Here is an 11,569-nt window from a genome sequence, read left to right as displayed (position 1 = left end):
CAGTAGAATGGAATTTTAGCAGTGACATAAAGAGGCCTGTTGCTTAATGCTTTTGATGGATGCATTACCTAGGGAGGTGGTTGAATCTCCTTCCTTTGAGGTTTTTAAGGTAAGGCTTGACAAAGCCCTGGCAGCGATGCTTTAGTTGGGGATTTGTCCTGCTTTGAGCAGGGGGTTGGACTAGATGACCTCCTGAGGTCGCTTCCAACCCTGATATTCTATGAGTCTATGATTGAGTGTTCATATAACAATCTGCAGTAATAATGTTCTGAATACCTTGTTCTCTCCTGCCCTACCATGAAGAAAAAAAAATGTTCCAGGACTATGATTTCATAGTTTAGCCCTCCTGGTTTAATCTGTTTGCTACAGGTGACCTGAGGCTGCGCCTGAAATGTACCCATTTTATTAACATCAATACATGCGACAGTTGTAAGGCTGATCAGTGCTGCTATCCTGTCTAATATTTCCTAATGGATGGCTAAACCAGACCTAATATCTTGTCCTCCTAGTGTACCCTGTCAGCTGTCGCAAGAGTGGGGGGCTTGCAGGAGAATGGAGAATAAAGGAAAATGACATGGGAACCCCTTTAAAAACCCTTTCTCTAAAGAAGGAAGGGCAGGCGGGTGCAGTGTAGTATCTTTCACTCATTGCAATCATTTTTAACTGACCATGCCCTTATCAAATCCACAGCACTCCTATAGCTGACGTAGTTGAAAAGAAGCCAAGAATGACTCATTTTTCTTTACTGTCCCTGTCCAGTTTGTTCCATTGGCCAGCTGCACAGTTACCTGAGATGTCTAGTGATGGGAGGGGACAGCTATTTAGATGCAGAGCAATTTTGGGAACTTGTATGGAAGCCTGAAAATGTTTTGGAGGAAGTGGTGGGTACATAAACCAGCAAGGATTCCTCGAGAAACCTGTTAATTGATTTGTATAGAGCTTGATATAGCAGCTATATCTAGAAGAGGAACTGCTGTGAGCCTAGGGGCTGTGTTGAGGTTATTTACTGGTAGAGAACTCTCTGAAATGAGGCTAGAGAAGGGAGTGTGATGGCAATCCCTCCCTTTGCTTCCCTCCTCCAGTGTAAGTGGCTGATCACACCCTAATGGAGAGGAAGGAGAGGCAATCCCCCACGGCAACATTTGGTTGGGTGTGTGGGTGTCCCTGGGCAGTGGTTCTCAACCAGGGGCACGCAAAGTTCTTCCAGGGAATGTCAACTTACCTAGATATTTGCCTAGGTTTACAACTGGCTGTGTAAAAAGCACTAGCGAAGTCAGTACAAACTAAAATTTCATACAGTGACTTGTTTATACTGCTCTATATACTATATCAGTGTTTCTCAACCAGGGATTTGCCACCCTGAAAGGGGTCATGGGACGGGTTTAGAGGGGTTACAAGTGCAGGGTTGGTGTTAGGGGGTGGAAAGCAGGACAACTGCCTGGGGCCCCGCGCAGCTAAGCTACATGCTTCAGCCCTGGGCGATGGGGCTCAGACTTCAGCTTCGGGCTCAGGCAGCAGGGCTGAAATCAGACTCCTGAGAAAGGGGTACAATAGTCTGGAAAGGTTGAGAGCCACGGTACCTGGGCACTGGACAAAAGAACAGATTCACTGCCTCGGGCAAGGGGGAAGGGCAGAGAGAAAAAAGTTGATTCTCCGCCATGTCCTCACGGAGTGGGAGGGGCTGTCCCAGGTCTCGGCAAGGGAGTAGTGAGCAGAGGCAGGTTCCCCACCATAGCCTCAGGGGGGAGCTGGAAAAGTGGGCAATCCTTGCACCCCTGCTTTTTGGGGTGGGAGAGGACAATCTTGAACCGCAGACGGACGTTTTTTGGAAGTGGAGGGGGGCAGTGGCGGTAGTCTCAGGGCAATCTTCCCCAGCATTTTTTGTGTGGGCGGAGATGTTGGATTATACACCCCAGCCTTCTGAAGAGTCGTTAGCCCTTCATCTGCAGCATCTTTTCTCTCCATCCTCATTCATTTTCTCTTCTGTCTTCTCCAGCTTCCAGCCTTTTCTTTAGCAATCTGTCACTGCGTCTGGAGCACACGGGGGCCTTTAATGCAGTGTTGAGAAACTTCCAGTGGCCTGGTGTCCATTGGTCAGTTGGAACCCAAGTTAAATGTAGTTTTAGTAACAGGGACAATTTTTTCAGACATCTACAGAAAAAGCCCAGGTTCATTAGCATTTGGTGGAGCCCGACACACACCAGACTGCCTGCATGAGTAAACTAAATTCTATTTTTCGTTCATCTCACTCAAAGCAAGAAATCAATGGCAGCTCATGTTAAAACACACTGCATTCTGTAGTTTATACATTGCCCTGTAAAACCAACCAGGGTGCTCTTTTTTTCTCTTTTCCGCCTGCCCACAAAGCATTACATTATTCAGAAGTGATAAGATGCTTCTGTGGGAAAGGTGCGAATGGCTTTGTTTTATCTAAGAACATTCTGCATGGTACACTCTCTCTGTTTGCAGGACAAGCTCATAGTCCTAGTCTCGTAGACAGTGGCTCATACTATACCCAAGATTAAATCAATTGCAGCTTTCACAGCTAATGTATTTAATGTTTATTTCACCAGTGTTAACATGTTATGTCTCTTCCCCAGCACCCCATACCCACATGGAGAAGTTGCAGGCATTAGAAGTATGCAGCTGAGGCCTCGTTTACCAGCTGGCAAACTGGTGGGTTGCAGGCTATTCTAGCATACCACTTGACTTCTTGACTGTAGGATGTTATTAACAATATCAGTGTAGGCTCTTACCCCTATCAGGAGGTCTAATCCAATAACCACAGTGACCTTCAATTCAGACATAACGTAAATGGCACAATTTGTGAGTGATCTCTTTTCCCCCCTTTGGAACTCCAAATACCTATGCTCTTTAGGCTGTGACGTGACCAGGCCCTGCAAGCAATCTCTCTGTTTTGGACAACATGGAACATGTGGTCTTTCTTCCCCTTTAACATTTTGAAGACAAATTCCGTTCACCAACTTTTCAGACAGATTTCAAGTTATGAGTGTCAGTTCAGTCCCTGTATCCAGGGAAACAGCAACAGTCAAGGCATCCTGGGGGAAGGAGAGGTGGAATGCTTTTGGGGTGGAATTCAGTCTCTGTGAATTTTCTGGGGGGAAGACTTCTCCCCAAAGTTTCCAGAGGGTGGTAGACTGGAAATCTCACACAATTGTTTCAGAAGGAGGGGGTTGGGAAAAACCTCACTTGTGCTTTTGGAAGAGGGGTATGTATGGAAAATGGAATCCTCCTGCTGCTTTTGTGGAGGGGGGGGGAATGGGGATACACCCACCTTCGCTGCTGCTTTTGGGAGAGTAGGGAGAACATACACCTTACATGCTTTTGAGGATAGCATGGGACATGTTTCCCCCGCATTCTCCACACTTTTGAAGGAGGAATGGAGAACACATTTTCCCCTCTCCCACGCATTTAGATGACTAGGAAACATGCCTCCCCCCATGCTCTCAGAAGGGCGTGGACAGAAAAAAAACAATGCCACCGCAACACATGCTTTCAGGTGGATGGGGAACATGCCCCCAACATTTGGAATATAGCCCCTGCACTGTGTTTCCTAAAGCTTTATTTTGGGGTGGGGGGAGAGGGAGGGTACATCCCTGTCTCATGTGGCGGATGAGTGGAACACACCCCTCCCCCATACATGCACACTTTGGAGGAGAGGGCGGTGGGGTACTACATCACCCCCAGACTTTCTGAAGGGTGAAGAACCCCAGGGTAAAACCCGAATGAGGCAGGGGTCCTGTGGAAGAAATAGCAGGTGATGGTATCTTTAGGGTCTGTATCCTATTGTATATGCACAAGGGGGGTGTGAATTAGAATCATAGAATATCAGGGTTGAAAGGGACCTCAGGAGGTCATCTAGTTCAACCCCCTGCTCAAAGCAGGACCAATCCCCAACTAAATCATCCCAGCCAGGGCTTTGTCAAGCCTGACCTTAAAAACTTTTAAGGAAGGAGATTCCACCACCTCCCTAGGTAACGCATTCCAGTGTTTCACCACCCTCCTAGTGAAAAAGTTTTACCTAATATCCAACCTAAACCTCCCCCACTGCATCTTGAGACCACTACTCCTCGTTCTGTCATCCGCTACCACTGAGAACAGTCTAGATCCATCCTCTTTGGAACCCCTTTTCAGGTAGTTGAATCAGCTATCAAATTCCCCCTCATTCTTCTCTTCCGCAGAGTAAACAATCCCAGTTCCCTCAGCCTCTCCTCATAAGTCATGTGTTCCAGTCCCCTAATCATTTTTGTTGCCCTCCGCTGGACGCTTTCCAATTTTTCCACATCCTTCTTGTAGTGTGGGGCCCAAAACTGGACACAGTACTCCACATGAGGCCTCACCAATGTTGAATAGAGGGGAACGATCACGTCCCTCGATCTGCTGGCAATGCCCCTACTTATACATCCCAAAATGCCATTGGCCTTCTTGGCCACAAGGGCACACTGTTGACTCATATCCAGCTTCTCATCCACTGTAACCCCTAGGTCCTTTTCCGCAGAACTGCTGCCGAGCCATTCGATCCCTAGTCTGTAGCGGTGCATGGGATTCTTCCATCCTAAGTGCAGGACTCTGCACTTGTCCTTGTTGAACCTCATCAGATTTCTTTTGGCCCAATCCTCTAATTTGTCTAGGGCCCTCTGTATCCTATCCTTACCCTCCAGCGTATCTACCTCTCCTCCCAGTTTAGTGTCATCTGCAAACTTGCTGAGGGTGCAATCTACACCATCCTCCAGATCATTTATGAAGATATTGAACAAAACCGGCCCCAGGACCAACCCTTGGGGTACTGCACTTGATACCGGCTGCCAACTAGACATGGAGCTACTGATCACTACCCGTTAAGCCCGACAATCTAGCCAGCTTTCTATCCACCTTATCGTCCATTCATCCAGCCCATACTTCTTTAACTTGCTGGCAAGAATACTGTGGGAGACCATGTCAAAAGCTTTGCTGAAGTCAAGGAACAACACGTCCACTGCTTTCCCCTCATCCACAGAGCCAGTTATCTCGTCATAAAAGGCAATTAGATTAATCAGGCATGACTTGCCCTTGGTGAATCCATGCTGACTGTTCCTGATCACTTTCCTCTCCTCTAAGTGCTTCAGAATTGATTCCTTGAGGACCTGCTCCATGATTTTTTCAGGGACTGAGGTGAGGCTGACTGGCCTGTAGTTCCCAGGATCCTCCTCCTTCCCTTTCTTAAAGATGGGCACTACATTAGCCTTTTTCCAGTCTTCTGGGACCTCCCCCGATCGCCACGAGTTTTCAAAGATAATGGCCAATGGCTCTGCAATCACATCCGCCAACTCCTTTAGCACTCTCGGATGCAACGAATCCGGCCCCATGGACTTGTGCTCGTCCAGCTTTTCTAAATTGTCCCAAACCACTTCTTTCTCCACAGAGAGCTGGTCACCTCCTCCCCATGCTGTGCTGCCCAGTGCAGCAGTCTGGGAGCTGACCTTGTTCGCGAAGACAGAGGCAAAGAAAGCATTGAGTACAGTAGCTTTCAGATGGCACAGACAAGACAGCCTCAACTCCGGAGCGTCCTAACTTTTCAGCCCCTGACTTTGCAACCTCAGTGTGCCTGTGCTAGTTACAGGCTAATGGCAGGTCGCCAGACAGGCTGCCTGGATTCAGGAGGCAAGCGAATTGAACTACAGCTCCCAGAAGGCTTTGCAGGACGGCCTCGCGGAGGAGCCAATCAGAGCATCGCCGCTGGCAGGGCTGACTCTTAAAAGCCACGTCCCGGAGGCGCTTCGCTCTTTTCCTGTGCGGTCCGCGGCTGGGTGCGCGCGGGAGAAGATCGCTCGGGTAAGGCCCGGGGGCGTTTGCAATCCGCCGCCATCCTCTCTTCCCCGGGGGCGTCTGGGTGCTCTGCCCCCTGCCAGCTGAGCTGGGGCTGCTCAAGTTTCCGGGGGGCGGGTTGGGCTGTAATATTTTGTAGGTGTTGGAAATACAAAGGGTCCCTCCCTGGGCCTCCCCACGGAATGGGGCTCTGCAGCTCCGGGGTGGACTCCCACCTGGCTGGGGCGGGCAAGCGCTGATCATAGCAGGGGCAGCTGGGGAGAGCCCTGCTGGGTACAAAAAAGTGTATCCGCATCCGAGCTGCAAAAATGGCCTGTGGATTTGCAGGGCTCTGCTTACCCTGGCTGGGCTGCGCCTCCAAGCCCCCTGGCCTGGGCTGGGGGGCAGGGACACGGACAGGGGGCTGCTCGGACCCCCCGCCCAGGGTAGGTGGAGGGTCTGCACCGCAATTTCCTCAACCTGCCCACCCGGCTCTTGCTGTCAGAGCCCTGCGCGGTTCCCCCGGGATATAAAGCCGTTCCCCGGGGGATTTGCAGAGCTCTACAGCTGGGAAGACTTAAAGGGCTGTTTAGCAGTAAATCCGGGGAGGCTGTGTTGTGGGTCTGGGGGGAGAGGGTCATCTGGGTTTGCACCTCACTGTGTGCCTGAAAGGGTCTCCTGTGTTTGTTGCTTAATTTGTAATTAAAGAGGTGCTGGGGTTCAGGCAGTATTTTTTTTAAACTTGTGTGACTGACGTGGGAGGTGCTGGGGCAGGAAGTGAGCGTGGCCCTGGGGTCTATCCCACTAGCCTGTGCAGAGGCAGCTAAGCACCCTGTGTGCAAAGGCTGATGCCCAGTAGTAGGGATGGGTGGTTGGTTTTGCACACAGGAACAAAACGCTGCAGGAAGCTGTGTGCCTGCAAATTGGCAGAGGCCTGTGTTTGGTGGTGTTAGAAAGTGGGTGGTCCTGAATAAGGTGTTTCACTAGGTGGGTGAGTTTTGTGTATGGCAATAATATGAGGCCCGAAAGCGGTTTTAAGAGGTGGAAGAGAGATTCCCCTCACCCCCATTAAAGCGCCATCTCCACTATTTCACATGTAGTGAGGTCGTGAAGCCTTTAACAGCATCTGCTCCCCAGACTTGTGCAGATCCTGCACAGAGTGGGATGATTTAAATAATTGATTTTTAATAATTTTTCTATTTGCACTTCAGTTAAATTGATATAACCATTAAAACAAGTTGGTCTAAAACTAAATAGAGCCTTTACACTAGATTTGGTACATCTTTTTGCTACCTAGGAGGTTGTACTATAACTATACACCTGTATTTAAGCAATTATGTAGCTTAATATTCTTAAATTATCATTAATTTACATTTTTAGTATGTCATAAAATGGTGAATGATATGTTGCTTATTTACTAGAGATCAATTTTTATCCTGCCATTCCTCACTTCCAGATGCTGGGACAGAGCCTTGAGATGCTGGAACCACTCAGGCATGAGCCTGGTATTGCTTTCACTTGCTTTCCCAGCAGGGTAAGTGGTTTGCTCTACGCTCGTGTTCTGTTGAGTTTTTAAAAAGCTGCCCGCTGAAGCGGGGGCGGAGGGGAGAGGGTGTGGTGGGGTGGAAGAGAGTGTGGCTTCTGTTGGTCAGCAGGTAAGCTGAGCAGCATGGTTAAGGAAGCCAACAATAATTGGCCGTGCTTTGTTTGCCCTTTCCTCCCCCAGAAGTGCCCTCCAACGTTCCCACGGCCCTATCGAAGCTGCGTCTGTCTCTCTTGTGTAGCTGACGTGGTCAAAAAGGAGCCAAAAGTGACCTGTTTTCCTTGACGGTCGCTGTTCAGTTTGTTCCATTGTAACTGTCCAGCAACATTTCAGGAAAATACATGTGCTAGGAGTGTCTATGCACAGGCTTTGCCTGGCCCAGAGGTGTCTAGGGATGGGAGAGGGGCCTGTATCTAGATACAGACTAGCAGAGCTATCTCAAGGACTGTTCATTTTCAGGCTTTGTCATTTGGAAGGGCTGTTTCCTGTTCCAGTAGCACTTCGTGTCCATAAGACTGAGATTGTGGTGGGCTAATGGGCTGTTTGGTTTTTCCCCCCCTCTCTTTAAGTGAGGAGCTGGTGCCCCTGTCCTGGAGACTACCTGCTTTCACCTGCTGCCAAATCCGGCAGGTGAGTGTGAGATGTTGCTCTGCTTTTGGTGCTGGTTATTGGCTGAGTAGGAGTGACAGTTGGTTGCAGAGCAGCCAGGTCTGTGGGGGCTTGAAGGCAAAATACTAAATGGGATGGAAACCACTTGCTGTGGTTTGCAATTAGCTCATGTTCTGGTGATCATTTCTGTCTCTCACACCTTCAGGTTCAGAGTCCCTGGGGTAGCCCCTCTGCTGTCTGTGCAGGCACAGAGTGGGCCCTAAAGATTTACACCAGCCTTAGTGCCAGATACTATTTCGGTCCCTCTCCCTGCAACCTGTATTGCCTAGCACCCAGCAGCTGTACAGAGCTTTTCATCCGTTGATTGCAACACCTTTTATAAAGGTTGGTGGTGGTATCCCCATTTTACAGATATGGAAACAGGCAAATAGTGGAAGGAACTTGGCCAGCGGCAGAGGTTGGAATAGAACCCAGCTCTCCTGAGTCTCTGTCCAGTGCTTTGTCCACTAGGCCACACTACCTATCCTTTAATCTCCCCATTCCCCCAGCCTCACTGAATGAGTACTGAGCATTTGGAGTGCATGTAAAACCAAGAGCTGTGGCTCAGTGAAATAGCCACAGGATCTCCAACTACATGCAAGAACAAGGAGGAGAGACTTTGGCAACTAAGCCCTGTGTGCCTATGGCTGTCACTCGCCTCTCCTATAAGCTTTCACTTGCAGGGCATTGGCTTCTTTGAATTGGTGCTCTTCTTGTTTAGAGGCCCTTAGTTGCATGAGTTCCTGCTTCTGTGGCATCTGCAGCCCTGTTCTTAACTGACTGTCAAGATGGTGCAAATCTGTTTCCTAGGGCCATCTGGAGGCGCCCTTCTGAACCCTGAGCAGTTCTGAGATCTCTCGCCTGCTGGATGGCATGAAGTGGGCACACAGCAGCTGTCATGCAAGGTGAGATTGACAGCTCTCTTCAGCGCAGAAGTGGGGCTTCCTTCACCTCCAGATCCCTTTCCCATCAGATCTGAACACCGATCTCATGGTCAAAAAAGGAGGGAAAGTGAAATGCAAGTTGGTCTCATTCTCTCTGCTAGAACAGTCCTGCACTGAGAGGGGGCTGGCTTGGAACACCGCAATTTATCTGCAAAGCCCTGGGTGAAATGTAACTCTGTATAGTTGGGGAGTGGGGGGGTCTAGGTAAATATCTTAGACTGCTCAATGCAACTTTCTTTTGGAATGTGCTAATAAATTAGGGTCAGAAGGGATCATTAGATCATGCTTCTCCTCCCCTCTTTGAATTTCAGAGGGGCTGGTGTTTTGGCTGTATTCCTGCTGATTTGGTGCATTCTTCTGTACATAAAGACCTGTGTGCTTCAGATCTAATTCCAAATCCGTTTTTGCCTTTCACAGAGATCTCTTGCTAAATGGAAGAGGCTGATGCTGCCAAGGGGAGCTAATGGACTGGCCAGTCAGTCTTGCCACCTAGTGGAACATGGTAGTGTCTCCCAAGGGGCTGGAACTCTGGAAAGACCCATGGATGGGCAAAGTAAGCTTCCAAATAACTGAGCTAAAGAGCCGTAGAGCTGCTAATTCTCATGTTTGCCATCCCTGACCAACACTCCAGATGCAGAACAGACAGATTCCATTGAGTTAGTCACTCTGATTTGACTCTGAACTGGTATTAAAACATGACACCCCCACCCCCATATGACATGGCAACAGCTTCAAAAACCTTGATGGTTAACTTGCCTCCTGGGGTGCATGGCATCTTAAATGGCCTTACTCTCACCATCTGAACACTACAAGGACTTCTGAAATTAACTTTATCCATAGACTGATTCCAGGTATCAGTCTTGGGAGAAGTGGGACAGTATAAATCAGCTTAGCACTACTGATCATGTAACTATGTAAGTTTCCACCAGCTGAGGATCTGGCCCCATATCTCAGGGAGTAGGACTGCTCTACTCAGAGCAGCTGGTGGCTGCTTTAGTAAAAAGGCTCTTCCAATCATTGTAGTGATACTTAAATTGCACAGAGGTAGCTAACTCAAGGGTGATTCCTCTGACTTGTTCTGAAGGCTCTAGCACTGGGGGTTTCTCTGCAACCATACGAGCTAGAAATGTCACTCGGTGACAATCTTGGTTTCTGCAGAAACTGAGTCTAATAGGAAGTGCTGGTGCAATGCACAGCCACATACAGACCTCTGCTTAACTCTGCCTGGTCAGTGATGACTCCTTTTAAATGGTGACTGTTGGATGAATCCTGCGGATATGGGGCTGAGGCCAGGCACCCATCGTTAACAGAACAGCTGGGCTCTGTTTAAAATCCCTACCTGGTGTGGTTGGGTCTAGCAGGAAGTCAGGCTGCATACTTCACTCCATAGCTACCTTTATTTTTTTCAGATCAGAGTGGAACATAGACTGGACTGTCTCCTCCAACTTTCAGTCCCTCTTAAAAGCTACATTTCTGCTTCCCAAAGAGAACATTATCCTGCATAGAAAATCCTCTTCCCTTACCTCTGTCTGCCTGTTCTTAGGCTGCAAGCTCCGCAGGGTAGGGGCCCATCCCTTCTCTTGCGTATGAAAATCACCTAGCACTACTCACACATCCTGGGAAATTGTTTACAGGCTCAACTGCATCTGTATCAATACACAATACAAGGTCTGTCCTTTCCAGAGAGCTTGTGTTCTTAGTAAAAACTCCGCTCTATAGGGAATCAGGAAATAATAAATGCAGCAGTCAAAGAAATTTTTGCCTCAGACTTTTCTGTTCAAACTTTTAGTTGGTAATTAAACAAACTGACTGGCCTAGGGTCTGATTTCTGTTCCCAGCTCTGCTGCTGGGTGAGCTAGACCTGTGGTTCCCAACCTTTGCGGGCTTGGGACCCATTTGTAAATGTTTGTCCTGTTGTGACTCGGTATATAGTCTGGGGGGGAGGTCCTGGGGTGGTTTTGGTCAGATCCTGTCCCCCAGGGGGTTGGGTCCTGCCTGGCACTCACCCCACAGTGGCAGCTCCTGTGCTGTGGGGCTGGCTGGGTTTGGCCCTGCTACCCTGACTGGACCAAATTTGAGAGTGGAGTTGTGAGCTGGCTCTGGGGATTGCAGTGCCACTGACTCAAACTTGGCGTACCTGGATTCCTGTTGTGGTGATGTCTGGGCCAAACTTGAGCAGCACTGGGTCCCCAGAGGTTGCAATGCATGGAGCACAGAAGTGATCCCAGCCAGCGCTGTGGGACACCAGCTGCCACACAACCCTTTATTTTGGGTGCCAACCCATGGATTGAGAAACCATGAGCTAGGGAAAGTCACTTTGCTTCTGTGCCTCAGATTCCCAAGCTAAAATGTGCCTTTTTTTGTAAAGCACACGGAGATCTAATGATGAAAAGATTTATGTAAGCTAGGTCTTGTGTAAGAGCTAGGTGTTCCCAGATTAACAAGGGTACTCTGAACTGTAGACAGACAAAAGATAACTGTTAAGGTTTTTCTGACCTTGTAGGTGGCCATGGTGGTGAGGAGGGTTTCTATCCAAACATTACTGGAGAGACTAGAGAAAATGAATTGAAAATCCCTGTCTTACAGGGATTTTCGACTCAGAGCAATGACAAAACTAAAAGCAAATCAA

The 11,569-nt window shown here is 48.7% G+C and overlaps 1 long non-coding RNA gene and 4 other non-coding genes across 5 annotated transcripts; all 5 read left to right on the top strand.

Annotated features, from left to right (window-relative positions):
• Window positions 1-667: 667 nt before the first annotated feature.
• On the top strand, window positions 668-802 carry LOC114020630. Its single transcript, XR_003565433.1, has one exon. It is a non-coding gene; the product is annotated as a small nucleolar RNA SNORA16B/SNORA16A family (small nucleolar RNA).
• Window positions 803-5,709: 4,907 nt separating this feature from the next.
• Window positions 5,710-10,695, top strand: LOC114020621. Its single transcript, XR_003565424.2, has 6 exons — window positions 5,710-5,832; window positions 7,262-7,339; window positions 7,918-7,978; window positions 8,807-8,901; window positions 9,358-9,493; window positions 10,350-10,695. It is a non-coding gene; the product is annotated as an uncharacterized LOC114020621 (long non-coding RNA).
• On the top strand, window positions 7,550-7,693 carry LOC114020629. The gene has a single exon (XR_003565432.1). It is a non-coding gene; the product is annotated as a small nucleolar RNA SNORA16B/SNORA16A family (small nucleolar RNA).
• On the top strand, window positions 8,535-8,667 carry LOC114020631. The gene has a single exon (XR_003565434.1). It is a non-coding gene; the product is annotated as a small nucleolar RNA SNORA44 (small nucleolar RNA).
• Window positions 10,164-10,235, top strand: LOC114020627. The gene has a single exon (XR_003565430.1). It is a non-coding gene; the product is annotated as a small nucleolar RNA SNORD99 (small nucleolar RNA).
• Window positions 10,696-11,569: the final 874 nt, after the last annotated feature.

The sequence above is a fragment of the Chelonia mydas genome, chromosome 19 (genome assembly GCF_015237465.2).
Source record: "Chelonia mydas isolate rCheMyd1 chromosome 19, rCheMyd1.pri.v2, whole genome shotgun sequence".
In the NCBI taxonomy this organism is placed as follows: domain Eukaryota; kingdom Metazoa; phylum Chordata; order Testudines; family Cheloniidae; genus Chelonia; species Chelonia mydas.
Note: the sequence above shows the minus strand (reverse complement) of the source record. Positions and strands in the feature narration are given on the sequence as shown.